Source organism: Protopterus annectens, chromosome 6.part0, assembly GCF_019279795.1.
Source record: "Protopterus annectens isolate FY-2018-M chromosome 6.part0, PAN1.0, whole genome shotgun sequence".
Lineage (NCBI taxonomy): Eukaryota > Metazoa > Chordata > Ceratodontiformes > Protopteridae > Protopterus > Protopterus annectens.
The window spans coordinates 164,558,461-164,581,933 of NC_056737.1; the positions used below are offsets into that span (position 1 = coordinate 164,558,461).

The 23,473-nt window shown below is 45.7% G+C and overlaps 1 protein-coding gene across 1 annotated transcript in view; it reads left to right on the plus strand.

Annotated features, from left to right (window-relative positions):
- Window positions 1–23,473, plus strand: part of LOC122803781 (leucine-rich repeat-containing protein 74A-like) — a 1,499,916-nt gene that overhangs the window by 238,990 nt on the left and 1,237,453 nt on the right. The gene's annotated exons all lie outside the window — the stretch shown is intronic.

A 23,473-nucleotide genomic window follows, 5' to 3' on the forward strand; every position in this document is an offset into this window, starting at 1 on the left:
CTGCTTAGGCCCAGACCACGACGTATCAGCTTGTTTAGCCTGTGCCTCCTTCAACCGACGGACTCTTAGGTGTCGGTCGGAGTTTGCAGAAGAATTTTTCGGATCCACTTTTGCATATAAAATGCCGTCGGAGACTCCGACTACGCATTTGGCCAAAAAACGCAGGGAAAAGGACCAACACTCACGGCCCACAGTTTCGGCTGAAACCACGGCTAGGCCTACCGCGATTGTCTCGGTTTCGGCTGAAACCGAGCCCTCGGTTCTTCCTACGACAGAAACCTTACCTCCGACAACTGAGGCCAGAGAGGCCCCGGCTGAGTCGGCTTCAGAAATCCCTACCGAAGCTAGCGCTCAAGATTTGTCCGACACCATTCCATTGGACATTTCTACATCTGCACGTGGGGCAGCTAGGCCCCCAGCTTCTATGTCTATTAAGGCCTTCTCCAGGGCTAAAGCTGCCAAACTTTCAAAAGCTTTACCTGCCAAATCTACTTCTCAGAGGCCTTCCTCAGGTTCTCAGATTCCCAGTCTTGCTGAGGACCTTATATCCTTGATTAGGGGTTCCCAACCTCACCCAGACAGGCCTCCCAACCTCCACCAGACAAAAGGCCTAGGACTGAACCCTTTGAACCTGTCTCCTCTGATTACTCCACGGATGGATCTGATTTGTCAGACCATCAGGAAGGTGCCTATTCTCCTTACGAGGATTCAGATGCTGAAGATTCTATCCCTTCTGCCTCCCCTCCTGAAGAATTTTCCTTTGGGGAGACCTTGCACTCTATGAGGGAACACTTTCAATGGCAGGGTCAGGATTTTTCTGATTCTAGAAAAAGGCTAAGGACTTTTTTACATTTGCCCCAGCATAGGCCCTTAGCCATACCACCAGTGCTAACTGTAATTGATGATGTGTATAATGATGTTAGTTCTGCACCTGATTCTCTTCCTCCGGCCCCTGCCAAACCTGACAGATATTACAGGGTCCCAGATTCACACTTCCACCTGTATAAAGCCCATGCTGCAGATCCAGAAACTATTTCACAGGGCCCAAAAGGTGTTGCAGCTGCCACTGCCAAAAATCCCCTACCCACTGAAAGAGAGTCTAGAGCATTAGAGAGATGGGGTAAAAAGGTTTATACATCTGCTACTCTTTCTGCCAGGGCTTTAAACTGTCAATTCCATATGATACAGTACCAAGAATATTTGTTAGATCAGCTGAATAAGAAGCTTTCTTCTCCTGAACCTTTAGACCGTAAATCCCTTCAGGATTTGGTACATAACTCTCAGCGGGTCAGTAATCATTTCTTAAAATGTGGCTATGATGCACTGGAGGCTTCATTTAGATCAGCTATGACTGGGGCAGTAATTCGTAGGCATGCCTGGCTAAAAGAGCAATCCCTGCCAGACCATGTCAAGGCTAAGCTCCTAGATGCTCCAATGGAGAAACAAAGTTTATTTGGCTCCCCTGCACAGGAGATTCTAAAGAAGGTGGAAGAAAAAGCAAAATCTGTGCAAACAGTAAAGGAATTTCTACAGGTCCAACCTCCGAGGTTCAGCAGAAACTGGCCTTCCAACAATTGGTCCTTTCCAGACACCTCCAGAGCACAGAGAGGCAGGAATAGACGCCCTCGAGGCAGAGGTCAATCAAATGGTGCCTATAGGGGCCGTCAGTGGCAGCCTACCAACCAGAGGAGTACTGCCACAGCTGCAAATACAACCACTAGCACAGGACAGACACAATGACTTGACTCTGATTCCGCCTACCAGGGAACAACTGGAAGCTCCCTTGGGCGGAAAGCTGGCTTTATTCTCAAAAAACTGGCATTGCATTACAAAGGACACATGGACATTGCAAACAATAGACAAAGGATACAGGTTTCACTTCCACACTTTACCAAAAAGGAGCGGAATGCCAAACCTACCACCAAATCAGAAGCCAGAGGCTTTATGACAAATCAAAAAGTTACTTCAGATGAAAGCGATAGAAAGGGTACCATCTATGGAACAAGGCCAAGGATTTTACTCCAGACTATTCCTTGTACCAAGAAAAGAAAACCAATGGAGGCCTATTCTCGACTTGTCCGCACTGAACACATATCTCATTGTACCAAAATTCAAAATGCTGACCCTACAGCAACTTCTTCCCATGTTGGGCAAGGAGTCTTGGCTGGTGACTCTAGATCTCAAGGAGGCATACCTGCACGTCCCTATCCGACCAGATTGCAGAAGACACCTCAGATTTCTTGCAGGATCAGAGCATTATCAATTCTCAGCATTACCCTTTGGCTTATCTACTGCGCCCAGAGTATTCACGAAATGCCTGGCATCAGTAATTGCACATTGCAGACTTCAGGAATTCAAATCTACCCATACCTGGACGACTGCCTAATACAAGCGGACAACAAGACAAAATTGATAAAGGATTTGGCCTATGTCATACACCTGCTACAGGCCTTGGGATACACAGTCAACATCCAAAAGTCAAGACTAGTGCCATCCCAAAGGATAACCTTTTTGGGTGCAGATCTGGACACAATAACTCAGATGGCTTTTCTCACAGAAGAAAAACAAAACAACTTCCAGATTATTTCATGACTTTGACAAGACAAACTCAGCTTACTGCAAGGAAAGTCCTGCATGCCCTGGGTTTCATGGATGGCATCCTGCATAATCTTGATCCCACATGCCAGGCTGCATATGAAAAAATTACAATGGTACCTAAGGAATGTATGGTCTCAACACAGACACAGTCTAGAAACCATGATACCAATCATTCCATGCCTTCAAAAGGAATTCCTGTGGTGGGCTCAGGCCTGCCAGTCCAACAGAGGGTTGCCTTTCAAGAAACCAAAACCAAGGCAGACCATCACCACGGACGCCTCAGACCTAGGATGGGAGCACACATGGAGGACAAATGTATCCAAGGCCTATGGTCTCAAGGACAGCTAAACTTGCACATAAACCAAAAGGAGATGCTGGCAGTGAAGCATGCAATCGAGGCATTCAAACCATTCCTCCAGCAAGGACATCTGCTGATAAGGACAGACAACACCACGGTCATGTGGTACATAAACAAACAGGGAGGCACGCATTCCTACCCTCTATGCCGGATGGCAATGGATCTGTGGAACCTAGGCCTGAATCTCAATATCCAGCTGCAGGCCATATTTGTACCAGGAAAAGAGAATTCACTAGCAGACAGCTTAAGCAGGACTACCACGGATGCTCACGAATGGATGCTGCATCCAGACATCTTCAAACTCATGACATAAAAATGGGGATTGCCAGAGATAGCTATGTTCGCCTCCCCTCTCAACCACCAGCTGAAGAAATTCTGCTCAAGGACATACCACCCACAAGCCTGGAGGGTGGACTCTCTCTCTTTCAGCTGGAATGCCCTAATAGTGTATGCATTCCCACCTCTCCCATTGATGTACAAGGTTCTTCTGAAGATCAGGGAGGAACAGCCAAAGGTGATACTAATAGCTCCGGACTGGCCAAGACTACACTGGTATCCGCTACTGAAAAACATGTCTCAGGTGAACTCATGGCCTCTACCCCTATGGCCTCTTCTTCTAACGCAGAACAATTTCAAGACCCTGCATCCAAACTTGAAAACTCTGCAACTAACTGCCTGGAAAATTGCTTAAAACCAAACCAAACTGTCTTATCTCAGAGGGTCAAGGACATTATCCTGGAGGCTCGCAGACCCTCCACAAGGAAGGCATACTCAGCTAAATGGAAGAGATTCCTCATTTGGAGCACATCAAAGGGCACAGATGTTACAGTGGCAAACCTAGCACACATCCTAGAATACTTAGCAGAATTGTTCCACAATGGCCTGTCTTACTCTTCCATTAAGATTCATGCTTCAGCAATTTCAGCAGAATACAATATGGATCCTCCTATCTTCTCTCACCCTCTACTCAGACAATTTCTGAGAGGGATTAAACATGTTAAACCTCCAAGGAGGCCCCTCTACCTGCATGGGATCTCAATTTTGTGCTGGAAAAATTGACACTACCTCCTTTTGTACCAGCAGCATCAGCAGACTTACAGTTTTTATCTTGGAAAACTGCTTTCCTTCTGGCAATCACTTCAGCAAGAAGAGTATCCGAGCTACAGGCATTAATGGCAGTGCAGCCTTTCCTTATTTTTCACCAGGATAGAGTGTCTCTGAGAACCAATCCAACTTTCATGCCAAAGGTGGTATCCAGGGTATCCTTGAACCAAGCCATTCATTTGCCTACGTTCTTCCCTAACCCACAGAACAAAGGAGAGAAACTCTTGCACACCTTGGATATACACAGACAGCTATGCTACTATCTGGACAGAACTAAAACCAGCAGAAAAACTGACCAACTTTTTGTAGCCTATGCAACTGGGGTGCAAGGAAAAGCAATTTCCAAGCAGACAATTTCAAAATGGATAGGAAATTGCATTCGCTTTTGCTACTCTTTTCATGGAAAGACAGCTCCTGAACATATCAGGCCTCATTCCACAAGGGCCACAGCCACCACTACAGCTTTCCTACGAGGGGTGGCTACCAAGGACATTTTAGAAGCTGCTACTTGGAGCTCCGTGCATACATTTGCCAAGCATTATAATCTACCTTTATACTCCAGATCCTGAGCAGGCTTTGCAACTGCAGTTTTACAGGGGATCTTAACTACATCATCCTTATCTTAGTACCTCCTCCCCCAGTTTGACTATGGTATTCTACCCATATGTTATGACTGCAGATGCATCCTTGAAGGACATAGTACAGTTTTGTACCTACCATAAATGTAGATGTCCGATAGGTATGCATCTGCAGTCAGGATTACCCACCCTCCTTCCCCTCTGTGGTATTCCTAGGGTGCTTACCCCTCTTTCAGCTAGCTGGGGGAATCTGTTATGGTGTATTTGTTTGTTTGTATATATGTATATATTTTTTGCTACTGTTTGGAACATTCAACATTTATCCAAAATTAGCCTTCCTAGAGGGCACCTGGCATCTGGGGCAAGAAACACTGAGGAAAATGGCGTCGGCTGATGCCTTTATACCTCAGAAGCTATGACGTCGGGGAAAGTGCGACATCAGCCGAGGCCAGACCCAGACTTTGGAATCCGGCCGACCGAGGGGCTGCCTGAGGCAGGACAACCCATATGTTATGACTGCAGATGCATACCTATCGGACATCTACATTTATGGTAGGTACAAAACTGTACTTTTTTGCTTTTCTTTAGCTTCTTCTAACTTGTTTCTTGTACTGTTATACTTTCCTTGTGCTAAGGTTGTTTTTTTTGGTCCTCCCTTCCCGCACCTTGTTAATGAGAGTGTTAGGTTCCCATCCCCCACTCGTTTCCTTCTATCTTCTCTTTTCTTGGTTAAAAAAAAAAAACTTTCCCCTTTTCTTACAGATAGATTTTTCGATCTTAGGCCTTCTTTGGGTGCTTGCTTTTGACGTGTGTGCATTTGTGTGTATGTGAAGTGTTTGTGTTGGCTAATTATAAATGAGACACCAACAGGCTTTAAGAAATGCACTTCTTGTTTGTACAAAATACCAAACTCTGATGTCCACAAGAGGTGTTTGCACTGTCTTGGGCCAGGACACTTGGATGCTGAGTGTGATATATACACAACATTTAATCCTTGTTCCCTTTCTGATCAGAGGAATTAATTCTGAGAGGTCTCTTACCTTCTGCTGGGGTTCAAACCCCCTCCATACCTTCGACCTTTAAAGAGCTTAAGAATCGAGCCCTTTTGTCTTCCTCAGGGCTTCATCTTCTCTGCCTGAGAAAAGACCCAAAGTATTGGATCCAACTTCCTTGGATCTGATGCAGACTAAAACTTCCTCGGATCCCAGAGCTTTTTTGGATTTGACAGTTTCCATAATGGCAGATAAATCTACACCTTGGATCCAAACTTCCTTAAATTCTAACATGTCAGATCCCAGTATAACCTTGGATCTGACAGGCATTATACTGATTCATATTTCTTCCCTGGTTGAGTCTCCCTCAGATCCTAATACTTTGAATCTAAGGTCTTGGAGCTGTACACCAGTTAGAAATAAGCCAATGTATCCAGCTTTAACTTCCTAGATTATACCTTCACCAACCAGATCGAGGCATTCTTCAGGATCCCCTAGGTCTTTTTGAAGCCTTTCTCAATCGGGCATGGACAGGATGATGAGAAGTTTTCTTAAAGTTCAGATCCAGATGGGGATTTTGCCATCTCTATCCCATTTTGAATCTATGAGAGCTCCAGTGTCAGTAATTCAAGCTCCTTTTTCGATTCGACATACGGTCTTGGAATCCCAGAATCCAGTTTTCCTGAGAGAGTCATCGGGTCCTAGAATATGGTTTTCTTCGACTCCATCTGTTTCTCACGCTGACTGTTTTCCAGTTCCATCGGATCAGAGTAAGTCTCTGATCTGAGATGTTGGCGCCGGTTCCGCGGGATGGCTTCAGGCATGACTTGACTGGATCCGACCATTCCCCTAGGGACCTCAGCCTTTGACATCTCAGGCCTGGCTCTGTCTGTAGGCTTTGGTTCTGGGTTGGAATCTGGTACCAAAGAAAACGGAGAACCTAAGACCAGTATTGGATCTTAGCAACCTCAAGCTGTACGTCAAGAAGTCGATGTTCTGAATGGTTACAGTCCAGTCCATTCTGCTGTTTCTACTCAAAGGTAATTGGATGTGCTCAATACGTCTCCAGAATGCTTATTATCATATCAAAATAAACAAACTCTCCAGGAGACATTTGCGCTTTTGGCTAGGGGCCCATCATTACCAGTTCAGAGCGCTGCTCTTTGGTCTCATCACAGCTCCCCTGGGTGTTTACCAAATGCATGGTAGTTATCGCAGCTCACCTGAGGCTAAAAAATTTCCATGCGTTTCTGTATTTAGACAGTTGGCTTCTTACTGCACTATCAAGGCATCAGCTGTTTCAGGTCAGGGATTACCTGCTACAGATCTTCCACTCCCTGGGCATTTCATTAAACCTGACAAAATACAACCTGATTCCTGTGCAGAATCTAGAATTTATTAGAACACAACTGAGCACTTCTACTCAAGTAGCTTCCCTTCCTCTACACTGCATAACTTTCTTTGAGACAGCAAGTCTAGGGCTTTTTGCATCTTACATTTCCTCCTGCACATCTAATCCTAAGAGCCTTGGGTTCTATGTCAGCGGCCATCATCCTAGTTTCCTTAACAAGATACTTTATGCAAGTTGTACAGTGCACCCTAGCTGTTCAGTGGTCTATTCTATATCACCCCCTATCTGCTCCTATCTTACTAATTCAGATTTTCAGAAGTCATCATAAGTGATGGATGCAGTCAGACAACCTGTTGTTGGGCAGGCCATTTTCTCTTCCTCCACGAATAGCCACAGTGACCATTGGCATGTCCCTTTTGGGGTGGGGGTGGGGAGGTCATTACCATGGAAAGATGGTCCAAGGCCTGTGTCCCAGCATGAGACAAATCTGCATATCAGTGTTCTGGAGATGAGAGCAGTCCTTCTAATGTTGCAAACCTTTCAGGACATTCTCCATCTAGGGACAATTGCAGTTCATACAGACAACATGTCAGTGGTCTGGTATATAAACAAACAAGGTAGAACCTGATCTTACCCTTTTATGCAGAGAGGCCATGACAGTTTGGGAATGGCAATCTCTTCCAGATGCTTTCTAATTGCAATGCACATTCCCAGGAAAACCAGTGTGCTAGCAAACGTCAGCAGGTATATTCTGAATCTTCCACAAAAAGCTCACAGGTTGGCAGGGTACGCACTGTAGCATACATATAAATCCAATAAAACAGAGAACTCAGCCTACACCACAGTTAGGAGTATTCACTTCAATGAACAAAAATAAAAACAAAAATGTAAAGAAATGATAAGCGCTTTCACTGCTGTTTTCATGCAGCTTAGGTCTGAAGAGGCTGCCTGAAAACAGCACTGGAAGCGCTTACCATTTCTTTATATTTTGTTTTTATTTTTGTTCATTAAAGTGAATACTTCTAGCAGTGGTGTACGCTGAGTTCTCTGTTTTATTGGATCTATTCTGAATCTTCATGAGTGGTTCCTCAGTCAAGGAGTAGCAAATCAGATTTTCAGCTGTTGAGGCCAACATTGCTGTAATCTCTTTGCTTTTCCCATGAACAACAAATGCAGCAATTACTTTGCTCTGAAAAAGAAGTCACTGAGGGACGCTCACACCCATGATTGGCCCCCGGGTCTCCTTTATGCTTACCCTTCCCTCCCCTTGATCCCAAAATTTCTACAGAAAGCCAACAGGCTGAAGTGCTCAGTTATCCTCATTGCCCCTTCTGGCCTTGTCAGGTATGGTACCCCTTTCTATGGTCTCACCTAAAGTGTCCACTATGGCTTTGTGTCTTTCGGCTTTTCCCAGTTAGGGGTTGCCACAGCGGAACTCCAGTCCGCTAATAATTAGCAGTGGATTTTTATGGTGCCGAGTTGCCAGCCCGATGCCCAAGCTTCAAAGAAGGCACACCCATTCATACACGCACCTATCTGCATGTCCTTAATGTCACTCAACCACGTGTAGGACATGCAGACTCCACACAAAAGGCGATCCAGCCGAGAATCGAACGGGAGAACCTCTTGCTGTAAGGTGACAATGCTAACCGCTGCACCACCACGGCCTAAAGTGTCCACTGTGGATACTGGTTCCCAATCAGGACTATATCCCACATCAATCAGATCATCAAAAACCCAGTCTCCAAACACTCAAGCTAACCACGTGGTTTCTCCATTTCCAGTGATTATAAGAAGATCCAGACTAGCCCTCACATTTCGTGACATAATCCTGGCCTTGCAAAGACTGTCTACAAAAAAGGTCTATAACAGTAAATGGAGAAGATTTATTATTTGGGCATTGAAGGAGAGTATTGATCCCTTTACATCTCCTACATCATCTATTGTCCTTTTTCTGAGTTCTCTTTTTCATGATGGTGCCAATTTCTCTACCACTAAGCTCCAGGTGGCTGCAATTTTTAATTTCCATTGAGGAAAAGGCTCTTCCTCTATTTCCTCTTCAAAGTTATGCAAAGCCTTTATGAGGGTATTTTTTGCTAAGGCCTCCAATTAAAGATCCTTCCCCTTCTTGGGACCTTACCCTTGTACTTCAAGGCCTCACTCAAAAACCTTTCAAACCAGCAGATAGTTGTGACCTGAAATTTCTGGAAGACAATTTTCTTGGTAGCTGTCACATCAGCCTGGTGGGTATCAGAATTGCAAGCCTTGTCAGCCAAACCTCTTTACATAATTTTTCATAAAGACTGAGTTTCGCTAAGAACTAATCCATCCTTTATGCCTAAAGTCGCAACAGAGTCTAACACTGATTAGTCCATTCAGTTGCCAGTCTTCTTTTCAAATCATTCAAAGTAGAATACATGATCTGAAGTAGTTAACTTCATTTGGTCTGCAACCTGTGGGTATCGGATCTGATTAGGATCCGAGCCGGCAGCTTTCCAAGCTTATAGATCCGAGCTCCTCCCCCTTACCCATAATGCCCTGCTACCTTCTTGTAACGCTCAGATCTCATTTGCCACGGCTTATAATAGCTTCTCAGAATGAGCTCCGAGTTGGTTTGTGAGTAAGATTAACAAAAGAATTCAAATATCTTTTATTTTTCCTATCTTTCCCTTGTACGCTTCTGTGTGTGTGAATCCCCGGGTAGTTTCTCTTTAGTGGTTCTTATATTTAGTGTCTGTTAATCTAATTGTTTAGTCAGCTAGTTCCCCTCCCCCACTAGAGTGTGTAAAGGCGTGTGCTGTTTTCCTTTTTCTTATACCATGGCCGAAGGCCCTAAGGCCATTTTCTCTAAATGCAGCGAGTGTGGTCATAAGCTGTCCCCAGCAGATGGCCACACTCGGTGTGTGTGTTGTGCCTGAGTGTGGAACACCTTTCCACAGGCTGCACTGTTTGTGCAGCCTTTAATCCCAGAGCATTGAAAGACAGAAAGGCCAAGCTGATTTTGGCGGGCCTTCTGCCACCAGAATCTACTTTGTCTTCTACTGTGGTGCCAGCCACCTCTACGGCTGCCCCATCTTCTACTTCCGATCCCCTGGCCGGGACTCACCCTCCCTTTTTGGTCCAGGAGGAAGGGGAGGGAAGAAAAAAGGACAAGAAAGACAGGAAGAGAGAGAGAGAGAGAGAGAGAAAAACACCGCAGCCATAAAAGGCGGTCGGAGTCGACTCCCTCGGCTCCGCCATCTAAAGTTGTGGCTTCTCCCTTGAAGGTCTCTGGGTCTACCCCCTCTTGGCTCAGCTCCCCTAGTTTCTCCCCGGAGCCGGAGTAGGAGACCCAGTCACCTTCTAGGTCATCAAGGTGACCTTCCCAGCCGCCTTCGATGGCCTCTAGTAGGTCTACTAGGAGCCTGTCGGATGCAGATATGGATCGGATGATGCATCGATTTTTGCAGGCTCAAATGCAGATGGGAGTACTCGTGCCTCCCCCCCCCCCTTTGGGGGGGGGAGCTTGACACCTTTTTTTGCCCCTATTGCTCCTTCTCCGACCCGCTTTCGGGTCTCGGAGCTGTCGGATCCGATTAGCTTTGGATCTGGGGTGGGATCGGCGCCGACAGCGTTTCCGTCTTTGGCGCCGACCATGCCCTCGGGTCTGTCAGATCCAGGCTTGTTGTCGGATCCGAGCTCTCGGAGCCATGGTGCGGGCTTCGGATCCGGAGGGGCCAGTGGAACTTCAGCTCCGTCCAGGTCGGATCACACTACCCTTTCGGATCCGATCGGGTCACCCTCGGCGCCGGTCCATACCTCGGAGCCGAGGGAACTGCTCTCTGATCCAAGGGAGAGCAGTTCACCATCGGCATTCAGCGTAGTGGAAAGGGTCCTCTCGAGGGACTCGAGACCCCCAGTTCTTGCTTTGGACCAGCCTGTCGCTCCCATGCAGTTGAGCCTATCCTCCATCATCCGACCCCAGCGACAGCCTGCGCTTACGTCCCAGATGGTTCCCTTGGAGGAACAGGACATCGTTGGTAAGGCCTCTTCGGACAGCCCCCTCGAGGAGGTTCCTCACAAGCGGATGTGCAAGAGGAGGCACTTGGACTCACCTGAGTCCCTCACAGAGGACACAGACTTGGAGGAAGGGGAAGGCTCCCCAAGATCACCCCCTGAAGATGTCTCCTTTGGAGACATCATGGAAATGTCATGCATCAGGGGAGGGTGGTCCGCCCAAAATCCTTCCTTGGATGAGTCCGTGTTTCTGGAGGCACTTGACGCAGGCCCATCTACCTCTTGGGTATGTGTGTCCCCCCGCCGACCCCCTGGTAGATCTTATTACTACCAGGGCATGGAAGGAGCCGGACACTGTGGAGCCGATCCCCAAATGTCCCAACAAAATACTAAGCCCCCCCTCGGACAAGGCATGTTGGAGTAAGGGTGCCCCTGTGGATGCTATGGTGGTGGCGGCCACCAAGAAGGAACAAGCACAGGAGAGTTCCTCAGTACACCCTCCAGACAAGGACTCTCGGATGATGGACCGTTTTGGAAAGCGGATGATCTCTTCAGCAACCTTTTGTGTAAGGTCGCTGAATTATATGGCACATGTTATTCGACTTCAGCGTGACCTGATTAAGGAGTACGCTGGATCACCCCCAGAGTCCATGTCGGCCGAGGATAAGCGTACGTTCTCGTCCTGAATGGTCACTCTCAAATCGATCACCGACACATCCATGCGGCTCCTTTCCCATGCCACCGAGGGAATGGCTAGGGCTAGCGGAACAGGCGTTGTCTTACACAGACAGGCCTGGCTCCGGCTTTGCGATTTTGCGGAACCCTTCAAGGCGTCCTTCGCAAATGCTCCTTATGACGGTTCAACGCTCTTTGGCAAGACCATCCGCGACATGCTTCTCCAGAGCGAGAAAGACAGGAAGACATTGTCTGCCATCGGGATCCGCTTCTCGGCTCCTCAGAGGTCCTATTCCAGGAACCAAAAGGGACAGAAGAAGATGTGGTTCCGGAAGACTCAACAACCCCGTTTTGCTCTGGAGACCTTGTCCTTCAGAGGCAGAGGAGGACAAGGTGGATGCCGGCCCAGAGGCAGAGGGGGCCCGAAGAACTTTGGGTCAAGAGAACCTTTCTCGGACCGACCCGCGCAGCAGCCCTGAGGGGTTGCCCGACTGCTCTTCTCTGGAGGCAGTCGGGGGGCACTTCTCGGAACACCTAGCCAAATAGGAGTCCATCACCACAGATCGCTGGGTGCTCCGAATTGTATCCAGAGGATATTCAATCCCCTTCTTAACCTCCCCTCCTCGATCAAGAGGAATCCCCGATGTCCTACCCAGTCAGAGGGATGCAGCAGCTATAGAAATTCAAGGGCTGCTAAGAAAAAGAGCAATCCAGCCCGTCCCCCCAGAGCAGTCCGTATTAGGGTTTTACTCCAGGTTCTTTTTGGTGCCAAGAAAGACGGGGGACCTAAGACTCATACTCGACCTATCAACGCTGAACCTGTCAGTAACCAAAGAGAAATTCCAGATAGTCACTATTCAATCCATTCTCCCACTGTTACAGGAGAATGACTGGATGTGCTCAATAGACCTCCAAGATGTGTACTACCACATTCTTATGGACAGACGATCCAGGAGGTTTCTCCGCTTTTGGCTAGGAACCAGTCATTACCAGTTCAGGGTCCTACCCTTCGGCCTCACCACAGCCCACAGGGTGTTTACCAATGTCATGGCAGTAGTAGTGGTCCACCTGAGGCTTCAGGGCATACAGGTCTTTCCGTACCTGGATGACTGGCTCCTTACTGCCCCCACCAGGCATCAACTTTGCTCAAACAGAGATTACCTGTTACAACTAGCTCACCAACTAGGAATCTCAATCAACCTCAGGAAATCATCCCTGCAACCCACTCAAATTTTGGATTTCATAGGGGCCAGGACAGACACGACACAATCCAGAATTTTCTTGACAACCGACAGGCTACGCAATCTTTGCCTCCAAATCTTGAACCTCTTGCAGTCTCCTGCGCCTCCTGCCGTATTGGTCCTGAGGGCCCTGGGATCCATAGCGGCTGCCATCACTCTATCCCCATTTGCCCATCTGAAGATGAGAATCCTTCAATGGACTCTTCAAGCACAATTGTTTATTCTTTTTCAACCCCTATCTACCCCTATTCCTCTCAGCAGGGTGTGCAAGGAGTCGCTTCTATGGTGGCTTCATTCCAAAGACCTCCGGGAAGGACGTCCTTTCGTCCTACCTCCCCCACAAGTCACGGTGACCATGGACGCATCTCTCCTCGGGTGGGGGGGGGCATTGCAGGGGCAGATCCGTCCAAGGCACGTGGACTCCCACAGAGACCTCACTGCATATCAATGTACTGGAGATGAGGGCGGTGTTTTTGGCGTTGCAGGCTCTCCATCACCTTCTTCCTCCAGGTATGATTGCAATTCAGTCAGACAACATGTCTGTAGTCTGGTACATAAACAAACAGGGGGGAACCAGATCCTATCCTCTTTGCAGGGAGGCCATGAGAGTGTGGGAATGGGCAATCTCCACCAACCGCTTTCTCATAGCAACGCACATTCCGGGTCGGTCAAACATCTTGGCAGATAGGTTGAGTTGAACTATCCTCTCACCTTACGAGTGTTCTCTGTACCCAACAGTTGCGAACCAAATATTCCTCGCTTGGGGTCAACCTTGCTGCGATCTCTTTGCTTCGCCTTCAAACACAAAATGCAGCGAGTTCTTCGCTCTGATTCCCCCACCAGGGGAAGTCCCCAGAGATGCTCTAGTTCATGCTTGGCCATCCGGTCTTCTGTATGCTTATCCCCCTCTTCCTCTGATGACAAAATTCCTACAGAAAGCTCGTTGGTTGGGGAGCAGAGTTATCCTCATAGCCCCCATTCTGGCCTTGCCAGACCTGGTTCCCTTACTTACGGTCTCATCTAATACATCCTCCCTGGATCCTAGATCCCAGTCCGGATCTGATTTCCCATCCCCTGGGGCTCAATACCCCCGACCTGGGTCATCTCAAGCTCTCAGCTTGGTTGATATAGTTCCCCTAATGGCCAAGACTCCCGGATTATCCTCCTCAGTTAAGGCCATCCTAATGGCCGCGCACAAACCATCCACCAGAAAGATCTACAAGAGTAAATGGAAACGGTTTTCACTTTGGGCAGAGATGATGAATCTAGATCCTTTCACGGCCCCCGTCCCAGTAGTCCTTGACTTCCTTTCACATATTTTTCAGCAGGGAGCTAGTGTGTCCACTATTAAAGTCCAGTTGGCGGCTATCTCCCACTATCACATCGGTAACAGCTCAGGACCTCTGGCTTCATCCAAGATCTGTAAATCATTCATGAAAGGAGCCTTCTTATTAAGACCCCTGATCAGAGATGCAGTACCTCCATGGGATCTTACCATAGTTCTTCAAGCTTTAACTGGGCCCACATTCAAACCAGCGGCCACAGTGGAATTAAAGTATGTATCTTGGAAGACAATCTTCTTGATTGCCATTACTTCCACCAGGAGAATTTCAGAGCTTCATGCTCTTTGCTGTAAGACTCCATACATCATCTTTCATAAGGACAGGGTATCCCTCAGGACTAATCCCTCCTTCCTGCCCAAAGTCTCTTCAGAGGTCAGTATCAATCAGTCTATCAATCTACCGGTCTTCTTTCCAAATTTTCAGAATAAAGGAGACTACAGACTCCATTGTTTAGATGTTCACAGACAGCTACGTTTCTACCCGAACAGAACAGCAGATATCAGGAAATCTGACCAACATTTTGTGTCCTTTGCAAAATCATGTTTTGGGAAGCCAGTCACTAAAGTTACATTAGCTAGATGGATCTCCCAATGTATCCTCCTCGCCTACAAAAGTTCTGGTCGTTCTGAGCCCCTAAAAGTGCGAGTCCATTCTACACGATCTATGGCTACCTCTGCTGCATTTTGGTCAAGGGTCTCTTTAGATGACATTTGTGCAGCAGCAACTTGGGCCTCTTCACATACCTTCATTTCACACTATAAATTGGATCTCATATCCAGAGGACACGTTTCTTTTGGCTCCGCAGTGCTCCAGAATATCCTTCCATAAGGGCCTCACAAGTTTCTGGTAGCAGGGGACTCTATCCCACAGGTTGCAGACCAAATGAAGTTAACTACTTCAGATAAAGAAGTTATGTACTCACCATAACGTTCCATCTGAGTAGGTAACTTCATTTGTCTGCAACCAGCCCTCCCTCCTTCCCCCGGACCTATGGTTTTCTAGTTACGAGCCTGTGTATACCTTGTTCAGTCCTCACCATTGCAAAGTGATAAGGATTACTAGGTTATAGAAACTTTCTATTGCTTTCTCTGGCAAACTCGATCTGAGGGTTACAAGGAGGTAGCAGGGCATTATGGGTAAGGGGAGGAGTTTGGAGCTCGGATCTGTAAGCTTGGAAAGCTGCCGGCTCGGATCCGAATCGGATCCGATACCCACAGGTTGCAGACAAATGAAGTTACCTACTCAGATGGAACATTATGGTGAGTACATAACTTCTTTTTACGTCTTCTCAATGTTCATAGACAGTTGCATTTCTATCTGAACAGGACAAAGAAGCACAGAAAATCTGATTAACTCTTTGCATCTTTCTCTGCTAATTGTTTGGGACAAGCAGTTTTCAATATTACTTTAGTTAAATGGATAACAGATTGCATTTCTTCCATTTATTCCCAACAAGGGGTTGATTTGCCTCATCCACCAAAAGCTCAGTCTGCTAGATCCATGGCCACTTCTTCAGCTTTTTCTGCTAGGATGTCTGTTGATGAAATATGTGCTGCAACCACTTGGTCTAAGGCTCACACATTTGTTTCTTGCTATAAATTGGACATTGTCTCCAGAAGCAGGGCATTCTTCAGCTTGACAGTGCTCTGGCATATCCTTCCTTAAGGGCCACCCAAAAGTTATGTAGCTGGGAACTCTGACCCAGTAGTAAGGAAGAGTAACTGGATACTCTGAACCAGTAGTGAGGAAGAATGAAAAGGACAATGTACTTAACATTACTTGGCATCTGTGTTGTCCATTTCCAGTCTTCCTCATGTCCGACCCTTCCATCCCCAGCCATGGTATCTTCTAGAAGTTACCTTGAGTGATTCAGAATTTTTTGCTATGCACTATTTCTATTTTGGACTCTGTGGCTATTAGGGCAGCAAACACAATCTGAGGTGTTAATGAGATGTGATGGATGAGAATGGGAGGATTTCGAGACTCAGGTCCTAAGTCTGGTGAATGTGGCCGAATCGGATCTGATGTCGGATCCAAAGATCCATTAGTGAGAAAGAATGAAAATGGACAACACAGATGCCAAGTTATGGTAAGAACATAACTTCAAATTTTGGAGACATGGGGGTTGCAGCATTTTTATTGATTGCATATACTGATGGCCTTGTGGTATCAAATGTCTGTTAATCTCCAGTATGCACTGGAGTAGATTGCTTTTGGCATGAAGAGGCTAAGATGAAATTTGCCATTTCTAAATTGGAGGTTATGGTTCATTCATGTAAAGAGTGGAAGAGTTTATGAATCTTTTTGTCTTTTTCAAGATTCAGAGTAGATGAGGACCAGAAGACTGGCCGTCAGGTGAAAGTAGCAGTACCAGTACCACAGGCATTTTACTGGGCTTTGCTGCTGAAGTCAGAACTGAACAGTAGAATGAAAGTCTAAATTTATTGCTCAGTCTTTGTCCCCATCCTCACTAATGGGCATGCACTTTGGATAATGACCAAAAAAAAAAGTGTGGCTATATCCAGTGGAAAGTGGTTTCTTTATCAGGTTGCTGGAAACACAACAACAGAGTATGGTGCTTGGTGATCAGGAAGGAACTTTTGTATTAAGAGTCACTTGTCTTCTTGAGTGAGACGAATTAGTTGAGGGAGGCTTAGGCAGCTAGAGAGGATGTTACCTGAAGCTTCCAGTGGGAGGTGTACCAGTCAAGCTCACTGGAGACAGACCTCGGGAGAAATCCAAGACATATGGGAAGGATTATGTAAAGAGGGCATGAATGCAGTTGCTTCCAAAAATTTGACTTAGAATGTGAAAGGCAGGCTTAAAAATAAAGTGCCCCTCTGTGTCACTTAAGAATCATTTTTGATGACTGAAAATTTTTAATGAAAACATATGGACTAATGCATTGATAAGAATAAAAAACTCGTTGAGACACAGAAGACTGAAAAAAACATTGACTTACAAGAATAGTGACAAAACAAGCACTTGAAACATAATCCATCAGCTATCATATTAAATAGTCAGACATCCATAATCCATCAAAATCAGATGGCTAATTAGTAAAACAGGCAAGGATTATTTCTGACGGCAGTGTACCTAATCTACTCAATATGTATTCTTTATGCTGATAAGGCTCTTCTACCAGACACCTCTTGATTTAGTATGTACATTCTCAAAATAGAAACAGCACAATACACTATTCACCCCTCACCTTACCTATACGTACTAACTCCATGATCATACAATGACCACCAGAATACTACACGAAATTTGTAGCTATCGTTGACTAAAGTTGGCTATAGAAGGAATTGACATCATGTGAAATTAAATGATAGTGTAAACTATGCAAGTCTCAGCAGAATGACGTTGACAGAATTAAAAGATCACATAAGCACACACACACACACACACACACACACACACACACACACACACACACACACACACACACACACACACACACACACACACACACACACACACACACACACGTGTCTATGGAATGCACACAAAGTAGGTATCATATTTTTTTAAAGAAGCAGCTGTATAAAGGGCTGCTTATAAGAGACAGAAAAAGTACTTTGTATAGCAAAGGTTGTGGATGAAGTTCAATTGTGAATGCTCTGCCATTTCACAGTGAACTGATCGAAGGAAGGACACTGAGGAAACTTGGAGCTATAATATATAACATTAAGTATCCTGTTTTTTGTTTATTTTGTTCTTTATTTCTTTGTTATTTATAGCACTTTGTGTACTGTGTATTTTTCTAGCTAGTTTCACTGTGTGTGAGGTATTAACTGGAAATTGTCCACCTTTATTAAGCATCTGTTGGGTTGTTTGTTTCTGATAACTGGTTACAGTAAACTCTTTTTTTCTAGAGGCTCCTTTAGCTGTTTAAAACTTTCATTTAAAGGCTCACTGCTGCTTTTCAGCTGTGAAACATTTCTGCAGTTTGTTTCCCACCCACCCTCCTTGCTGGTATAGTGTTTTTATAGTTGGTGGCTTTGCAGTTGCCCGCCCCTAGTGTAAATTTGATCTGGGACCCTCCTCCCAGTCTAGTGTCATTACCTCATTCGACCCAGTACAGGGAGAACATTTGATAAGGCCAATCAGCTTAGTTTCAGCTACTCCTTTCTCTCTTTCCACTAAAAAAAAAAAAAAAAAAAAATTATCTGCTTTTACTGTATTTGTGTTTTTTCCTACTTTATTTTGCTTTTAAGGTCATCTTAAAAGTACTCAATTGTATTTATTACTGCTTGGTGTAACTTATTCTAAGCCTTTTAGTTTAAGCACTTGGGCTTTAGACCAGTTGTTTTACATTAGGAAGGTCTGTGGGCTGCACTGTGGTGGCAGGACAGGTAGCTTACATCCTTCTAAGTTGGGAACTGCTGATTGAGGGCTCAGTGTCTGTTATTCTAAAAGTGTATTAGTTCTGGTTTAAGCACCAGGGCTTCAGGCCAGTTATTTTACATTAAGAAGGTTCATGGTCTGCACTCTTGTGGGAGAAGAGGCTGGACTCTGCCCTTCTGAGCTGGGAATTTCTGGCTAAAGGCTTATAGTGCCTGCATATTTGAACTATTTCTTACTGTAATTGGTACACCTTGTTTGCTGTAGCATAGACTAGATCCAGGCCTGCCGAATCTATTTTTGTTTGTATGCTTGTTATTTCCCTGAAAAGATAATTCCACCTAACACGTGGCTTTTCAGCGCTTCTGTGGACCCCTAGTGATATCTGCATTGCTTACTGTACTTATTTCCTTGTTTCACTTGAAAGAAAGTTACTGTTTGTCATTTTTGCATTTAAGTTACCTGGCACTTGCTCACTAAAGCAATTATATAAGTCAGCACTAAAAAATTAAAAGCACTACACCCTCACAAACTCCCCCTGGAGTACCTTGCTCCCCATTGGCCATTTTTTTCAATTATAAAGAAATTCCCAATACTATTCTAGCATGTCCAAAGGTCAGTTGTCAATCTCCTCTCCAGTCCAGCTGGTGAATCTGGGAATCTTGAGGCAATGTTACAACTGCCTCATGTACACAGACAACCCTCTCCTCCTCCCAACAAATTCCAAAACATGTGAGAGATGCAACCATATAGCCAAACTGGAGGCTAAGCTCTCTCAACTCAGTACTGGCGTAACCAATCAGGAGGAGAAGGAAACCACACTCACTACAATTCCAGTCTCACATAGACCTACCACGACAGCAAACCAAACACATAAACAGACAAAAACATACTTGGAGGCTCTAAATATAAATCTGCCTAAGCAGCAGAGACCTCCAAAGCAGACACCCAAGCAACCGCTACCCCAAAACAAAACACGTGCAACACATAGCTCACAAAGCCAGTGTGCCGAACAGTCACAGCCCTTAAGGCTAAACAACACACCTGATACACTTGTAATAGCTGACACTATCATCAGGCACACTGACGTCCCACTCACCAGGCTGAACAAGGAGAAGGTCACGGTGAGCTGCCTGTCGGGCGCTAGGATCCGCCACATAACACAAGCACTCAGGTCACTCCAAGGCAAGTGCAAATATGACTCAGTCATTGTCCATGCTGGTGTGAATGACCTGAGACATACCTCCCTGGACTACATGAAAAGAGACATAGAGGAGCCCTCTGAGCATGTAGCCCAGGCCGGTATGACCCTGACCTTGAGTAGCATCTTACCCTCACCAAGAATGATGCCACAGTATGAAGACAAGATTATCAATTTCAACAATTGGCTTAAGTATTGGTGTCATTCAAAGGGGATCCAGTGCCTGTCAGCCTGGGATGACATGCTCGACAAGCCACGATGCTTCGCTAGGGACGGCTTGCACCTGTCACCCCTGGGCTTTCGGGTATTGGCAAAGGCTCTTGCTACCCCCATAGTGCCTTTTTTAGGCAAGGCTCAAAAGACAAACCCACCTCCATAGGTGTCACAAGGGATAAGAAACTAAGAGTAATGCTACTCAACGCCAGAAGTCTAAACCTCAAGATGCACACACTCGAAACTCTCCTTAGCATGGAGAACATCGATATCTGTGCAGTAACAGAAACCTGGTTCAAGGCTCTCGAGAGCACCCCAGCACTACCAGGTTATACCTCATACCATGCTTTTCGGCCCCAAAACTTGGACCGAACCACAAAAGGAGGGGAGTATCAATATTCGTCAAAGATACCCACACCTCCAGGTTGGTGGCACAGCACGAAGCATCAGAGACTATCCATGTGCAACTAACAGTGGGTAAAACTGCCTTCCAGTTTATAGCCTGCTACAGACCACCCTCCCAAACCCAGGAACCCCACTCGGCCTTCCTGAGAACACTGGAAAATATGAAGGTCTCTCCAAACACCATTATATTGGGTGACTTCAACTACCCAACCATAGACTGGGAGCATTACTCTAGCTCCAACACCCTAGCCCAAAGGTTCCTAGAATTTATAAACTCAAATGCTATGGAACAACTTGTTACCACTCTCACAAGAGGGGAAAACATACTGGACCTGATCATCACCAACATGGGGACTCTATGCTCCAGACCAGAAGTGTATCCCTCACTGATAAGATCAGACCATAAACTAATCTCACTGGTTATTCACATCCCGACCCCACCCCATGCCCAGAAAACCATAGTGAAAAACTTCTCTAAAGCAAACTTCACACTCCTCAAAACCAAGGTGGAATCCTTCAAAGCCCCCGGGCCTGTGGATAATACAGCCCAGACCGCAAAATCCTTTATAAACGCATTCTATGAACACCTTCAGGAATGCATGGATCATGCAATCCCAAATAAAACCAAGACCCAATCCTCCAAAGGCAGATGTCCTGTCTGGTGGACCCCAGCCATAAACAAACTATACAATAGAAGGAGGAAGCTACTACATGATAGAGCAAAATCACAAAAAGGGAAGGCATCTCTGATCAGTATTAGCAAAAAACTACGGGCACTCATAAAATCGTCTAAGGCCAGCTTCGAGAGAAAAATTGCACAGGACACTAAAGATAATCACAAGGCTTTCTTTAGTTATGTTAGGAACCTGGGTGGGAATTCCCAGATATGCTCAGAATTAGTCCAAAATGACAAAAATACACGAACCCACAGACATTGTCAACATCCTAGCTGAAAGGTTCAGCAAACTCCCCTCCCCACCAAAATGGCTAATATTTATCCCAGCAGAGTTCTGCCCCCTTGACATCTCAGATGCACAGGTAAGAGCTGCCCTCTCCAAAGCAAGAAACACAGCATCAATGGGACCAGACAGTGTCCCGGGCTGCGTCCTACATGAACTCCAAGAAGAGCTAAACCCAAACCTAAAACTACTGTTCAATCTCAGCCTTACTACAGGATATGTACCCAAAGAGTGGCGTACAGCAACAGTGGTCCCTCTCCACAAAGGTGGTGCCTCAACGGATCCTGGAAACTATCGCCCCATAAGTCTCACTAGCTTGGTCTGCAAAGCTATGGAAAGGATCATCATGGACCTTATAAATAAAGATATTGGGGACCTGCAGACACTGGATCCTACCCAGTTCGGCTTTGTTAAGGGCAGATCCTGCCTCTTGAACCTGGTCGATTTCTTTGAAACAGTCACCAAGGCCATTGACAAGGGGAAGGTGGTCCACACAGCCTACCTGGACCTCGCAAAAGCCTTTGATACAATACCCCACTCGGGCATTATAGATAAGCTCACCAGCTTAAATATAAACCCCTGTGTCACTAGATGGGTTGCAAACTGGCTCAAGGACAGAACCCACATGGTTAGAATAGCTGGAGCCATGTCAGACTCCAAACCAGTTACAAGTGGCGTCCCACAAGGCTCAGTCCTTGGACCTGTCTTGTTCGGTATATATTTCTCGGAGGTACAGGCCAACATGGAAGGACTGTGGCTGACCAAGTTCGCAGATGACTGCAAATTGGGTGCCATAATAGACTCTCCAGCCGACACAAGCATCCTCCAAAAGGGCCTCATAGAAACAGACAACTGGTGCCAGAGCCATGGCCTCAAGCTAAATGCCAAAAAGTGTATAGTCATCCCCTTTGGCAAAAACAAAGTGCCCACAAATTACCACATAGGTGGTAATCCATTAAGTACAGAAGAAGTAATTAGGGACCTGGGGACCCAAGTTGATAGCAATCTCTCATTTGACAACCACGTGGCCAAAGTGGTTAGAAAAACATTTTATATAGCCCACCTAATCATGAAGAGATTGACATCTAGATCAGGGGAGGTCATCGTGCCTCTTTACTCATCCCTCATCAGGCCCATAATTGAGTACAATGCCCCTTTTGGGATGTACCTTAACAGACACCTGCAGCAACTGGAAAGACCCCAAAAGTACCTCACCAAGAGGATCAAGGGGCTCAAACAGATGCCGTATGCTGCCCGGTTAAAGAAACTCCAGCTCTACTCAGTGGCATACCGCCTGCTCAGAGGCGATCTGTGCCTGACGTATAAAGCCATGTCCAACCCGGAATTAATGGACATGCTGCACCTCAGAAAATCCAAATCCCATCGAGCTACGCACTCGAGGGACTTGAACTTCAGCACTGAAATAAATAGGACATGCTGGAGGGACAGATTCCTAACCCAGATGCTCCCTTCACTCTGGAATAAAATCCCAATCCAGGTTAGGCAGAGTCCCTCATTGACTCTCTTCAAGAGGAATCTTGATGAGTGGATGGGAGATCGTAAGTTTACCCCGGGTATCACTTCTGTGTCACTGTTAGACAGAGGCACAGTATACTAACCTTGAAAAAGGGCATAGCAAAATTAATTTAATATGTGTGGTGAAAGCCATACATACTCTGGCTAGGCTTATAAATGCCCTAGGGCAGATAGCCTAGTATGAACCTATGAACCTATGAAAGAAGTAGGTTAAAGTACTGATATAAAATAAGAAAACATGAAACTATCAAAGGAATTTTTAAGATGGTGACAAAATGAGCAAAACTAGACAACCTACGTAATAGTTTATCAGATAGTAATTGGCAGACAAGTGTCCAAAGTGGTCTTTGTTTTCATTCATTCATTCATTCATTCATTCATTCATTCATTCATTCATTCATTCAGGATCTGTGTTTCTGTATACTGACTCTGCTGTCAGTCAATATATATTAGAATACAGTACCAGAAACACAAAATGAAATTTGTTAAGTACATGACATAACAGTATGACAGTGACATGAATAGATTTTAATTGATTATAAAAAATTAAACTGTTGTCTTTGTGTTTGTGTTTTT